The sequence below is a fragment of the Microcebus murinus genome, chromosome 2 (assembly GCF_040939455.1).
Source record: "Microcebus murinus isolate Inina chromosome 2, M.murinus_Inina_mat1.0, whole genome shotgun sequence".
Taxonomy (NCBI): Eukaryota; Metazoa; Chordata; class Mammalia; order Primates; family Cheirogaleidae; genus Microcebus; species Microcebus murinus.
In genome coordinates this window covers 6,946,823-6,959,251 of record NC_134105.1, presented here as the reverse complement: position 1 = coordinate 6,959,251, position 12,429 = coordinate 6,946,823, and positions in this window count along the sequence as shown.

The window sequence follows — 12,429 nt, the reverse complement described above, 5'->3', positions numbered from 1 at the left end:
TGAGATCGCGCAGAAATAAATGCCTTGGCAAGGATAAGAAACAGGGTGTGTTGTCTGCCCCACACCCACCTCCTGGGGGCCTGTGTGTCCTGGGCTGACACTTGCATTTCAAGTGACTCCGGATAATGTCACCAAGGAAGCAGCCCACCTTGTGTTTCCTTGATGCTGAGTCCAGCCACTCTTGCCCCACCCTCATGCTTGTTAGTGGTGACAGCAGCCACTGTCCTGGCTGGACTGACCCTGCACCCGGGGCCGGGGCCCTTCTGAGCCAGGGCAAACCGAGCCAAATAAGGAGCCTGTTGGCCAGCACAGGTAGGTGCTGGCCCCTGAGGCCCCTTCCTGGTTGTGCTCCAGGAGCCAGAGCTGGGCCATCCCGGCCGGCATGACCTTCAAGGAGAGCTTGGTGCCCAGCACGACCTGGACCTGTGCCAGGCCTGCCTCCTCTGGGACCTACTTTTGCCGCAGCATCTCACATGGCCACAGTAGCAGGAACGTCTGGATAACAGGAACACAGGGGCAAATGCCGTGGACTGGCATTCATTCAACAAACACTACAGGCACATGGGGGCCAGGCCCCGGAGAGGTGCTGGGGACACGTCAGTGACACCACAGACCCCCTGCCTGTGTAGGTTTCCATCCTAGAGAGGGGAAGGCAGACAATGGATACCGCTACTACGGTGAATGAAAAGGGGAAAGCGCTTTAGAGGGAAATAAAGGAAAGGAAGGGGTGGGCGGGGCCAAGGTGGAGGGGTGCAAATTTCGATATTAAATAAAAGGGTCGGGAAAGGCCTCACTGAGAAAGTGGCTTTTGAGCAAAGACATGAAGGAGAGAGGGGGCCAGGCAGACAGAGTGGGGAGCGCATTCCGGCCGCCCGCCCGGGGTGGGGCGGGAGTGAGCCAGGCCACGTGGCAGCCAGGGCTGGAGGAGGTGAGGTCACACAGGCCCGAGTCTGCTGTGGCTGTTACTGCCAGAGACTGGGGAGCCACTGGGGGGCTCTGAGCTGGGCGAAGCAGGGCCTGACTTGGGTTGTCCTGGGGTCCCTCCAGCTGCTGCTTCATGGAAAAGAGGTGGCCCAGGGGGCAGGGGGAGGGGGGAGGACGGAGTTGGGGGAGGGATAGAGGCACAGACCAGAGGAACGTGGGGGAGGGGACATTTGGGATGAACTTGGAGGTAGAACCAACGGGATTTGCTGCCCTACTGGCACGAGGAAGGGGTCTGGCTTGGGAAACTGGGAGGGTGGCGCCACCTTCCTTAGGGGTGAGCAGGGGAGTGCTGAGGGCCGGCAGGGGGTGGACGAGGTGGTCAGGGACAGCTTCCTGGAGGAGGTGGTGCCTAAGCTGAGACCTGAAGAAAGGAGCAGGCCGGGGAGAAAGGGTGAGACCAGGCTGCTGGGAAGACCTGGCCGAGGGCAGTTGGGGGGAACTTCCAGCGGCCTCAGGGGGCCTGGGCGCTAATGAGGGCGAGGGGAGAGAGCTCCAGATGTGGCCAGAGGTGGCAGGGCCAGTCCGCGCCGCTTACTCAGCACCGAGAAGGGAGGCTCGCCCCGAGCAGCCCAATCAGACCGAGAAATGGAGACGGGTAATAAATAGTCGCGATGAGTCATCTCGAGCCGCTGCCTCTCTCCCAGAGGGGCCCCTGATTTCAGAATGACCAGGTCAGGCAGAACCTGGGCTGGGCCCCGTGCGGAGAGTGCGCCCTGCAAGGCCCCAGCCGCAAGGCAGCACAACCTTGCAGCAGCTGCTCCCGTTGTCTTCCGAGGGACTCAGATTAAAATAGCACTAAACCCCTTTTCATGTGGTCGATGCTTTGGGTTTTTTAAAAAGCCTTGAACTGATCAAATGTAATTGGAGGTATCCAGGTGTTGTTGGGGCAAAAAAGCATTTGGTGAAGTCAGACAAAGCTGGGTTCAAATCCCACTTCTGTCACTGCCACAGCTGGCCACGTGGAGCAAGCTGGTTAACCTCCCTGGGCCTCGGTTTTCTCATCCGTCAAATGGGGATAACATTTGGGCACCCACTTCACAGGGCTGTGCAGAGATGAAAAGAGATGCTAAATGCTATGCAGGGTCCCGAGCAGGCAGGAAGCTTTTGGATGCTCGTTGCCCAGCTCCTAAAAGACAGGGATCTGTTCTGAATAAGTGGCCATCTGGTCAGGGCCCGGCCACAGGACGAATGCGGTCCTCATTGTCCCTGTAGACCCCCAGGTCTCCCGGGCCTCAGATGCTGGAGCTCAGACCGGCCCCTCCAGCTTCTGGACTTGAGGAGGCGACTCCCTGGGGGCAGGGGACTGTGCCTGACTTCCTCAGTGCTTTATCACCAGGGCTTGGCACAATAAATGTGTGTCCGGCTAATGAATACCAACATCCTGAGTTAATAACGACAAAGTGTAAGAAGATCCTTTGGCGTCCAGGGATGCAGTTGCTAAGGAGACAATGAGCCCAAGTGGATTTGAGCGCTTTGTTACCGGCCACACAGCAGGTGGCAGGAGCTTTGCTTCCCACCGTTTGCCCTTGGCCTTGAAATCCCTTCAGCTGGGGTGATGCTGAGCCAGCCCAGGTGACTGCTGGGCACACACTTCAGGAGACCCCTGATCTCAGGGGCTGCTGGCAAACCCATTCCACCTCTGTCCTGAGAGGGCATCTGTTTATTACTCTGGAATGGCAACCTCCTTAGGGGGGGAGGAAGACTTTACCACCCTGGAAGGTAAATAAGTCTGTTCGCTGACTCAGTGAGAGACACTATCTCTAGCTCCCAAGGCTGTTCGAGATGCAGGCAATGATAATGACTGCCACGAGTTGAGCAGTTACTGCGTGCGTGCCAGTTACTGCAGTAACGGCCCTTGTATTAGTCAGCGAGGGCTGTGTAACAAAACGCCACAGACTGGGGGCTTATGCAACAGAAATTTATTTTCTGGCAGTTCTGAAGGCCGGAAGTTCAAGATCAAGGTACTGGCAGGTTTGGTTCTCTCCTTGACTTGGAGACGGCCACCTTCTTGCTGTGACTTCACGTGGCCTTTTCTCTGGGCAAGTGCATCCCTGGTGTCCTTTCTTCTTCTTATAAGGACAACAATCCTGTTGGATTAGGGCCCCACCCTAATGACCTCATTTAACCTTCACTTCCTTTTTAAAGGCCCTAGCTCTAAATACAGTCACATTGGGGGTTACGGCTACACTGTATGAGCAGGTATTATAAAAGCCACGTTATAGGTAGGAAATGGAGCTGAGAGGTGACTTGTCCAAAGCCAGGTGGAAAAAAGTACAATTTCCTGCTATTCCGTTGAATAGCACATTCCTCTGTGGCCAGCTCCAAGCCCAGATATCTTGGAAAGGAAGAGAGAAGTCATGGGACTTGGGGCGAAAGGTCCCTAAGCAGGTAGAGTCTGCTTCATCTCAGGGATTGTTCTGGGACTTTTCACCCCTAACAACCTAAGGACCCTCATCCCTCTGAGTCAGCCCTCTTTTCCACAGGAGGGGACTGAACGCCTTGCGGAGTCACTCTGCTGGCAATGGCAAGCTAGACTTGAACTTCGTCTGGAGGACCCCACACAGCTGCAGGAAGGGGGAGAAAATACCAGCTTGGAGACCCCCAAAACTGATGGCTGGGGGAGGGGCAACACGCCTGGGGCTCCCGGGTGTCAGTATCCCCAGGGAAGCTTTGGGACCAGCTGTTGACTCCTGTCCCCTGCAGGGGCTCCCAGCAGTCACCTCAGAATTCTGCCCAAGCACTTCTCAAATGGCTCAGAGAAACTCCCCGATGACAGAGCCGTGCTCACTCACACGTCCTCCTCGAAGCTGCCGGGCAGCCGCGGCAGCAGCGGGGAGTCGTGGCGGTTAGTGTCTGGCCCCTCCCAGCGGGAGTGGACGGACCACAGAGGCAGCGGGTGACAGGGGACGTTTGGATTTTGAGCTGCAGCCACTGGTGCTGTCAAAACCACAAGCGTTTTGAAAAAAAAAATCCTTGCCAGTCAAAATGAAAAGTGAGACTAAGAGAAACTGAGTGAGAAATTCTCAGCTAAAGAAAACCAAAGGCTGGCTTCCATGAAAGAAACACAGCCCCGCGGGTTGTCAAATGACTAAGTCCTAGGGCCACTGTGGCAACGATGGGGCCTTCTGCTGCACGTGTGTGTGTACACGTGGGTCTGGGAGGATGTGTGTGCGCAGGAGGGTGTGCGCGACGGCATGCAAGAGCGTGGATGTGTACACGTCCGGTGTGGGGTCCGGGCTGTGTCCCTGAGGCCGTGTGCTCACATGTGTGTGCAAGTGGGGGAAGTGTGGGAGGGTGCGTGTGAGCCCGTGCGCACGTAAGTGTGCACAGGGTGTACATGTGGGTGTGCATGGGCGTATGCGTGTGTGTGTGTGTGTGTGTGAGCATGTGAGAGGGCTTGTGTCCTTGAGATTCCGTGTGCACACACACGGGTGTGTGAGGCTGTGTGCACACGTGTGAGAGTGGGTGTGCACGTGTGCAAGGGTGCCAGAGTGTGTGGCCAGCAAAGCGTTGAAGACCCCTCTCCCCGCTCCGCAGCAGCCAGGGCAGGAAGGCAGGGGCAGGGCGGGGGTTACCCGGTGCAGGAACCACGCCGGGTCTTGCTCATCCCACGCCCAGGCTTTGCTCCCTGCTGAGCCGCCTCCCAAGGAAAACAGTTCACCCAAAGCCAGCCCCAGGAGAGGGGCACGGGGACAGCTTAGAAGACTCTGGAGTCCAGAGTGGTCTGAGTTCAAATCCCGGGTTGGTCACCTGCTAGCTATGTGGCCTCAGGCTGGGGTCACAACCTCTCTGTGCCTCAATTTCCCCCTCTGTAAAATGGAGATAATGACCTTACCTTATGTGGTGGTTTGGCAGACTCAGAGGGTTAAGAGATGTAGGGCCCTCCTAGAATAGCACCTGGCACTGTCCAAACCTTCCTTGTTATCACCATATGTGATGTCTGCAAGCCAGGAGCTCCCGGATTTAATAAACTCTTGGGACAGATGAATCTCCAGGATTATAAAATATAGCAGACACTAAGTGGCCAGACCCTAACAGCTGTGAGGCTGAGTCCCACGTGGGGGGGCTGCCGGCTGCTGCCTGTCCCCTCTTTTGTGATCTCATCTGCCCCATGTGTCACCGAGAGAGGCTGCTCTGGCTGGGAAGACAACACAACTTATAGCTGGAAAAGCCGAGGCCCAGGCCAGGGTGGCTTTGAAGTTCAGGGATGCTGGGGGAGGGGGCATGGCACAGGTTCCCTTTCCCACCTCCCTTCCACCTCCTCAAGCCCCACAAGGAACGTTCTAGCATGATGAGTGTATTAGTCTTCCCAGGCTGCCGTGGCAACGTGCCAGGACTGGGCAGCTCACACAACAGAGATCGATGTCCTCCTACTTCTGGAGCAGGATGTGCAAGGCGAGGGAGTGGGCAAGGCTGGGTTTTTCCTGAGGCCTCCCTTGGTGGCTTGCAGGTGGCATCTTCTCCCTGTGTCCCCAGGTGGTCTTTCTTCTGTACGCACAACACGTCTGTGTCCAAATGTCCCCATTATGACACCAGTCATGATGGATTAGGACCCACCCCGCAGACCCCATTTTAACTTAGCTGTCCCTCTGAAGACTGTCTCCAGATTCGGCCCACACTGAGGTGCTGGGCTCCGGGCTTCAACATGTGAGTTTGAAAGTGGGGACAGAATCTTGCCCATGACACTAAGGCTTCTGCTTCCCCCCCCCCCAATTAATTCCCAATTGAAGCCAGGAACCAAACTGGACTTGACCGTGAGCTAGCCAGCCCCGTGGGCAGCCCGGTGTGTGGGCTGTGACTCATTGATCGACAAGCAACCCGTGGACCCGTGTTTCCTAGGGGTCTGCCTAGGAAACTGCCGCAGCCCATGACCACAAACGTGGTGGCTTGCAGCGACTGTAACTTAGTCTAGCCTCTAGTTCTGGAGGCTGAAGTCCAAGATCAAGGTGTTGGCAGGGCTGCTTCCTCCTGGAGGCCCTGAGGAGGATCCATCCCACGCACTGTCCTTGCTTCTGGTAGCTGCCGGCAGTCCTGTATGTCCCATGGCTTGGAGACGCCGGGGGCCTGTCTGCCTCTGCTGTCACAGCCCCATCTTCTCTGTCTCTTGCAATGACACCCATTATTGGATTAAAGACTCTCCCCAATCCAGGGTGATCTCGTCTCCAGACCCTAGTCACCTCGGCAGAGACCCATATTCTGAGGTTCTGGGTGGACAGATCTTTTGGGGGCCACCATGGAACCCATGTCATGGACCCAGAGAAGACACAGACTCTCCCCGATGCCCGGCTGGGCCCACAGGGAGGATCAGGGCCTGCCCTTCAGGAAGGCCCAGCCCAGAAGGGCGAGAAGAGCCAACGAGCCCAGCTGGCCCTGGTCAGCAGGCTTGGGAAGAGGAGGCCACACGGGATGCCGCGGTGGGTGGGCTGTGTGCGTGGCCAGGCGGGGAGACGGAGGAAAGGTCTGGGCAACAAGGCCCACAGGCAGGAGGTAAGCAGGTCCTAACTCTGAAGGAGGAGTAGGGTGGCGGCTTGGGCAACACCCCATCTTGCTCTGTCCCCACACTGTGTCATGAACGGTCCCCAGAGTTCCCACCCAAGGGTTTCTGGAAGGGCTTGAGAGGTTTCCAGGCCTCTGACCCTCCTAGGCAGGCCTGCAGGGCCCCACTCCGGCAAGGACTCTGCACCAATCACTTAATGGAGAAATTACCTGAACTTTCCCTTCCCCTCTCTCACTCCTTACCGTGCATGGGGCCAGGAGGGATGGGCTGCCCCAGAGACAGGGCCCCCCGGCAATATTTACTGGGTGCTCACTAAGTTCCAGGTACCGCACTGAGCCTTTCATTCCCTGATCATCTAGCTTCATCCTCCAGACACCCCTACCTGTAGGGCAGGTAGCATATCATTCCCATTTTACAGACAGAAGACTGAGGCTCAGAGGGGCCCACTGACCTGACCAAGGGGCAGAAGCCAATATTGACCCCCCGGCCGAGGCTGTGCCCCGTGCTCTGCCACACGCAGCTGGCACCAGCTCCACCCGGATGGGGAGGGCGTTCACCCTCTCTGGGCAGAGACTTCTGCAGGAGCCGGGACGGGCACCTGGGCCCCCTCTGGCCAGGGGTTTTCTGTATCCTCCAGCCCTGGGGACAGCAGGACCCCCCACCAGATCTGAGACCTGGAAAATTCTCCAAGCCCTCCTCTCCCCTTCCCCACTGGCTGAGGTCCGGCAGGTCCCCAGCCTGGTCGGCTGAGAGGAAGGACTCCTCATCTTGGGCACTGTGGGGCCCAGGGCGCCTGGGTCCCTCTGGTGTCCTGTCATAACCGCGGGTCTGGGGGAAGCAGAGGGGTTTCTGCCAAGGTTCAGAGGCTGAGTTGGGGGCTTCAGGAACATGAGAAGAGAAGCTCTGCCACTTCTCAGCCACAGAGAGGACGGAGAATCCCCTGTGGTCAGCGTCCAGCTTGGCGCCATGATGGGGAGTCCACAAAGGCCACTCAAGCTACCGTCAAGTGCCCAGTCGCTGAGGACCCAACCTCACGCCACCCCTCACCCAGCCGTCCTCCCCTCACCCAGCCGTCCTCCCCCCACCCAGCCGTCCTCCCCTCACCCAGCCGTCCTCCCCCACCCAGCCGTCCCCCCCTCACCCAGCCGTCCCCCCCTCACCCAGCCGTCCTCCCCCCACCCACCCGTCCCCCCCTCACCCAGCCGTCCCCCCCTCACCCAGCCGTCCCCCCCTCACCCAGCCGTCCCCCCCTCACCCAGCCGTCCTCCCCTCACCCAGCCATCCTCCCCACACCCAGCCGTCCTCCCCCCACCCAGCCGTCCCCCCCTCACCCAGCCGTCCCCCCCACACCCAGCCGTCCTCCCCTCACCCAGCCGTCCTCCCCACACCCAGCCGTCCTCCCCACACCCAGCCGTCCTCCCCACACCCAGCCGTCCCCCCCTCACCCAGCCGTCCTCCCCTCACCCAGCCGTCCCCCCCACACCCAGCCGTCCCCCCCTCACCCAGCCGTCCCCCCCACACCCAGCCGTCCTCCCCTCACCCAGCCGTCCCCCCCACACCCAGCCGTCCTCCCCTCACCCAGCCGTCCTCCCCACACCCAGCCGTCCTCCCCTCACCCAGCAGTCCTCCCCTCACCCAGCCGTCCTCCCCACACCCAGCCGTCCTCCCCTCACCCAGCCGTCCCCCCCTCACCCAGCTGTCCTCCCCTCACCCAGCCGTCCCCCCCTCACCCAGCCGTCCTCCCCTCACCCAGCCGTCCTCCCCACACCCAGCCGTCCTCCCCTCACCCAGCCGTCCCCCCCCACCCAGCCGTCCTCCCCTCACCCAGCTGTCCTCCCCTCACCCAGCCGTCCTCCCCTCACCCAGCCGTCCTCCCCTCACCCAGCCGTCCTCCCCACACCCAGCTGTCCTCCCCACACCCAGCCGTCCTCCCCTCACCCAGCCGTCCTCCCCTCACCCAGCCGTCCTCCCCACACCCAGCTGTCCTCCCTGCCGGTGGGCAGAGCCTGAGTCGATCAAACTGGTGGGAAAGCCCGGCATTGGCTCCTCTCGTCTTCCCCAGGGAAGGCGTGAGCCAGAGCAAATTCCGAGAGGGCGGCCCCCGCACTCGCCTCCGCACCCGCCCAGGGTGTTGCTCAGTTCGGGGTGACCGGATGACATGGATCTCGTGACGGAAAGAGCTGATGACAATCTGGATGTCTTATTTATCATGAGCCCCTCTCCAGCCAGCCCGTGCACTGGGTCTCTGCTGGTCGGATCGGGTCCACCTATCACTGGCGTTATCATAAACCCATGTGCAGATGACGAAACGGAGGTAGAGAGGTTAAATGGTGTGCCCCCGGTCACGCTGTCAGGGAGTGGCAACACTGGGGGTCTTTGAAGCTATGTTTTGTGCCCTCCCCCCAGATGAGGCTAAAAAACTCAGAGCAAGTCTAAAGCTAAAGCCATGTTGAACTGATGTAAATTGTTGGAATATCAGAATGTCACATTTAAAGCACATGGGGAAATATTAATAATTTTGCAAACTCCAGTGTTTTGTGTGTTTCTGGGCCGTGCACACTTCGCCTCCATGACAGAGAAGTAGGAGGCGAGGGGCCACTGCACCCTCCAAGTTGGGCAGACAGGAGCCAGCGGACGCTCCCATGCTTTGGCAGGTCGGAGGGGCCCGAGGGAGGCAAGGGAATGTTGGTTTGTGTCCACACCCCCCTCTGCCCACCAAGGGACCGGGGCCTGCAGCTGCTGGCGGATGTTGGAAGAGCTCCCAAGGTGGAGATGTCACAGCTGTCCCCAGCCACTTCCCACCGCCCACCCCAGCGGGCTACAGACTCCCCTGGGGAATGGTGCTGAGCAAACCCCCACCGTCTGCCTCAGACATATGGTGACGTGATTATGCTAAAAACCAGTAACAACTAAAACAGCAACCCCTCAGCACCCAGGGCCAAGTTCCCCAGACACCCACTTCGGGTCCCAGACTGTCTGGCCTCTGATTTCCCACGGCCTGGGTGCTCATTCACGCCATCGTCCATTCAACATTCATTTACTGAATGTCCGTCATATGCCATGTGCTCTACGAGGCCCTGGGGACAGCGCTGAGGATGGGACAGACTTGGTTCCTGCCCTCGAGGGTCTTTCAGTCGAGCGCCACAAAGTCCGCAGTGGGGAGAGCAAAGGGGGCTGCAGAATCCAACTCTGGGAGCCTTGGCCAGTTCTGTGGGATCGGGGACGGGCTCTGAGGAGCGGACAAAGAAGCTGAGGCCTGAGTAGGAGTTTGGTGGCTGGAAGAGAGCCTTGAGCAGAGGCAGAAGGGTGGACGAAGACCAGAGGCTGGGGGGAGCCTGTGGATTAAGAAGCAGAAACAAACTTCAGCAGGGCTGGAGCCTCTCCTGGGAGGGCGAGACGAGGGCCGGAAGTGGGGTCGGGCCCACCGCTGGGTTTCTTCCCGGCACTTCCCGCCACCTGACACACCTTCCCCGCACTGGCCGGTCTCAGCCGGGCCCCACCCACCGGCACGGGCCCCACGGGCGGGTCCTGCGGCTGCCTGTGCCCACGCTGTCCGGGTCACCAGAGCGTCTGCAGGACCTAACTGGTGCCTGGCACGCAGTGGGACCTCAAGGCATACGCTGGTTGGTGGATGGGTGGATGGATGGGTCGTGGAGGGCTTACCGATCACGTCAAGGAGTGGAGAGCGCTGGCCAGATCCACGCGTCTCTACTGAGGCACCGGCCTCCCCGCCCTGTCTCACGCCCTCCCACTATCTGCAGCGTGGCGGCTCCCAGAGGATGAGCCGTGACGGCCCCGTCTGTGCTACGGTGCGAGCAATGGAGGAGTCAGACCCTGTGATCTTATTTCTAAGAAATGACACAATACACCTGTTTTGGAAGAAGTAGTTGAGTCTGCCTTTTTCCTTTGGGGTTTACGCTACGTACTTGGAAGGGACCAAAAAAAAAAAGAAAAGAAAGAAAAGAGAAGAGGAGAGCATCAGTTTGGGAGGGCGGTGTGTGCGAGGTGTGTCTGGGCGTGCACCCGAGCACAGGGCTCCCGTGTTCAGACAATCAAAGGCGGCCATCGATCACCTTCGCCCTGCGGGGAAGAAACCTGGCTAGCAGAAAAAGCCAAATCCTGGAATACGATTTTACTTTCGAGAAAACAAAATAAAAACATTGCAACTGGGAAGAACAATGCCATCTCTGCTGTCACGGAGTTTCAGTTCTAGCAGGGGAGGGAGACACTAAACGACGAATGTCACGCCGGTCATCAGTACCGTCCAGGAAGGCGGTGTGCAGGGAGGCAGCGGGCACCAGGAAGCAGGCAGGCCTGAGCAGCCCAGAGCCGCATGGGTGTCCTCTGGAAAGAGGAGACGCCTAAGCTAAGATCTGGATGGGGCGGAGGTGGGGGACAAGAGGAGCATCCTGGCACCCCGGTTACTGGGAGTGAAGGGCCTGGAAGAATTAGGAGCGGCTTGCAGGTGCCCAGGGGACAGTGGGGACATTCAGGGAACAGGAAGTGCAGGGAGCAGGCTGGGCGAGATGGAGCTGGAAGACATGAGCTCTGCTCCAGGGGCCTCCTTGCCTGAGACCTTCTTTCTTGGGGCCCCTGAGGTTTGGAAAGCCTGTGGCCGAACTGAACTGAAGCCGCCCTAGGAAGTGGCTCTGGAGAGGCGGCTTGGGCAGGACAGAAGCTGGTGCCCAGGGCCTCCCCCAGCACCTCCCTGGAGCGTTCCCAGGCAGCCCAGCAGCAGGGTCAGGTCAAGGCTGCCGTCTCCCACCCCAGCTGATCGCTCCAGACGGCGCCAGGAAGGCTGCCGCTTGATCAGCTCCGGATGGGGAAAGCACAGAGGTCAGTACATGGAAAGTACATAGGCTTAGACCTTTTGCATCTCATTAACTTGAGACCAAATTATTTCACGCTGTAACATCTCCGAAATCAGCGAGCACCCCAGTGACCAGCAGTGCCTCCCCTGGCGCCACACAAAGTGAGGGTGTCTTTCCACCTGTGGCAACGCAGGTTTCACCAAACACAGTGTCTGGAGACCTTGGTCTGGTTTCTTGCTCATGGAACAGACTGGAAGCAAACAGGCTGGAAGCCTTCTAAGGTGCAAAAGAGTTTCAATTGTGTAAAGCCCTGACACTTTCATAGACCCAGGAAAGCATTCCTGCCTGGACTGTTAGGGAAAGAAACAAACATTTCTATATGGTTTAAGCTATTGCAATTTGGATCTCTGTTACACACGGCTGAACCTATAAGCTGATCTCAGATGTGTGAATTTTGTAACTTTTGTTTGACTGAAAGGCTTCTACATTCTCTTCTCCCTATTGCCAAAGAACTTCTAACAAAACTTCTGGCTCTCACAAGTTCTTTGACTTAAAATTACATGTGGAACAATTAAAACATTTCTCCAAAGAAGATATACAATGACCAATAAGCACATGAAAAGATGCTCTACATCATTAGCCATTACGGAAATGCAAATCAAAACCACCAGGAGATACACTTCACATCCATGAGGATGGCAGCTATCAAAAAACAGAAAACAAGTGCTGGCAAGGATGAGGAGTTGGAACCCTTATGCACTGCTGGTGACAAAGTAAAACAGTAGAGTGGTGACTTAAACATTTAAAGATAATTTGCCATATGATCCTGCAATTGCACTCTGGGTACACACCCCAAAGAACTGAGAGCAGGGCTCAAACAGACTGTTTCTCTAGACCCTGGAACCAGGTGGCACACCTGCTGCTGAATCTGCCCTTCAAGATGAGTACAGCTTGGATCATGTAGACGTTTGACCTTGAAAAAGCCTTTGGAAGATGTGAGCTCAGCAGGACCCCGTCACTCCCAATCACCTTACCTGTCTGGCCACTTGAGGTTTGCAACCCCAGAAAAAGTGAGGGAAGACTTTAGGTGAGAATTCATGTTGCCTTCTTTTGTTAGCTTCGCACCCCTGCTTTTGC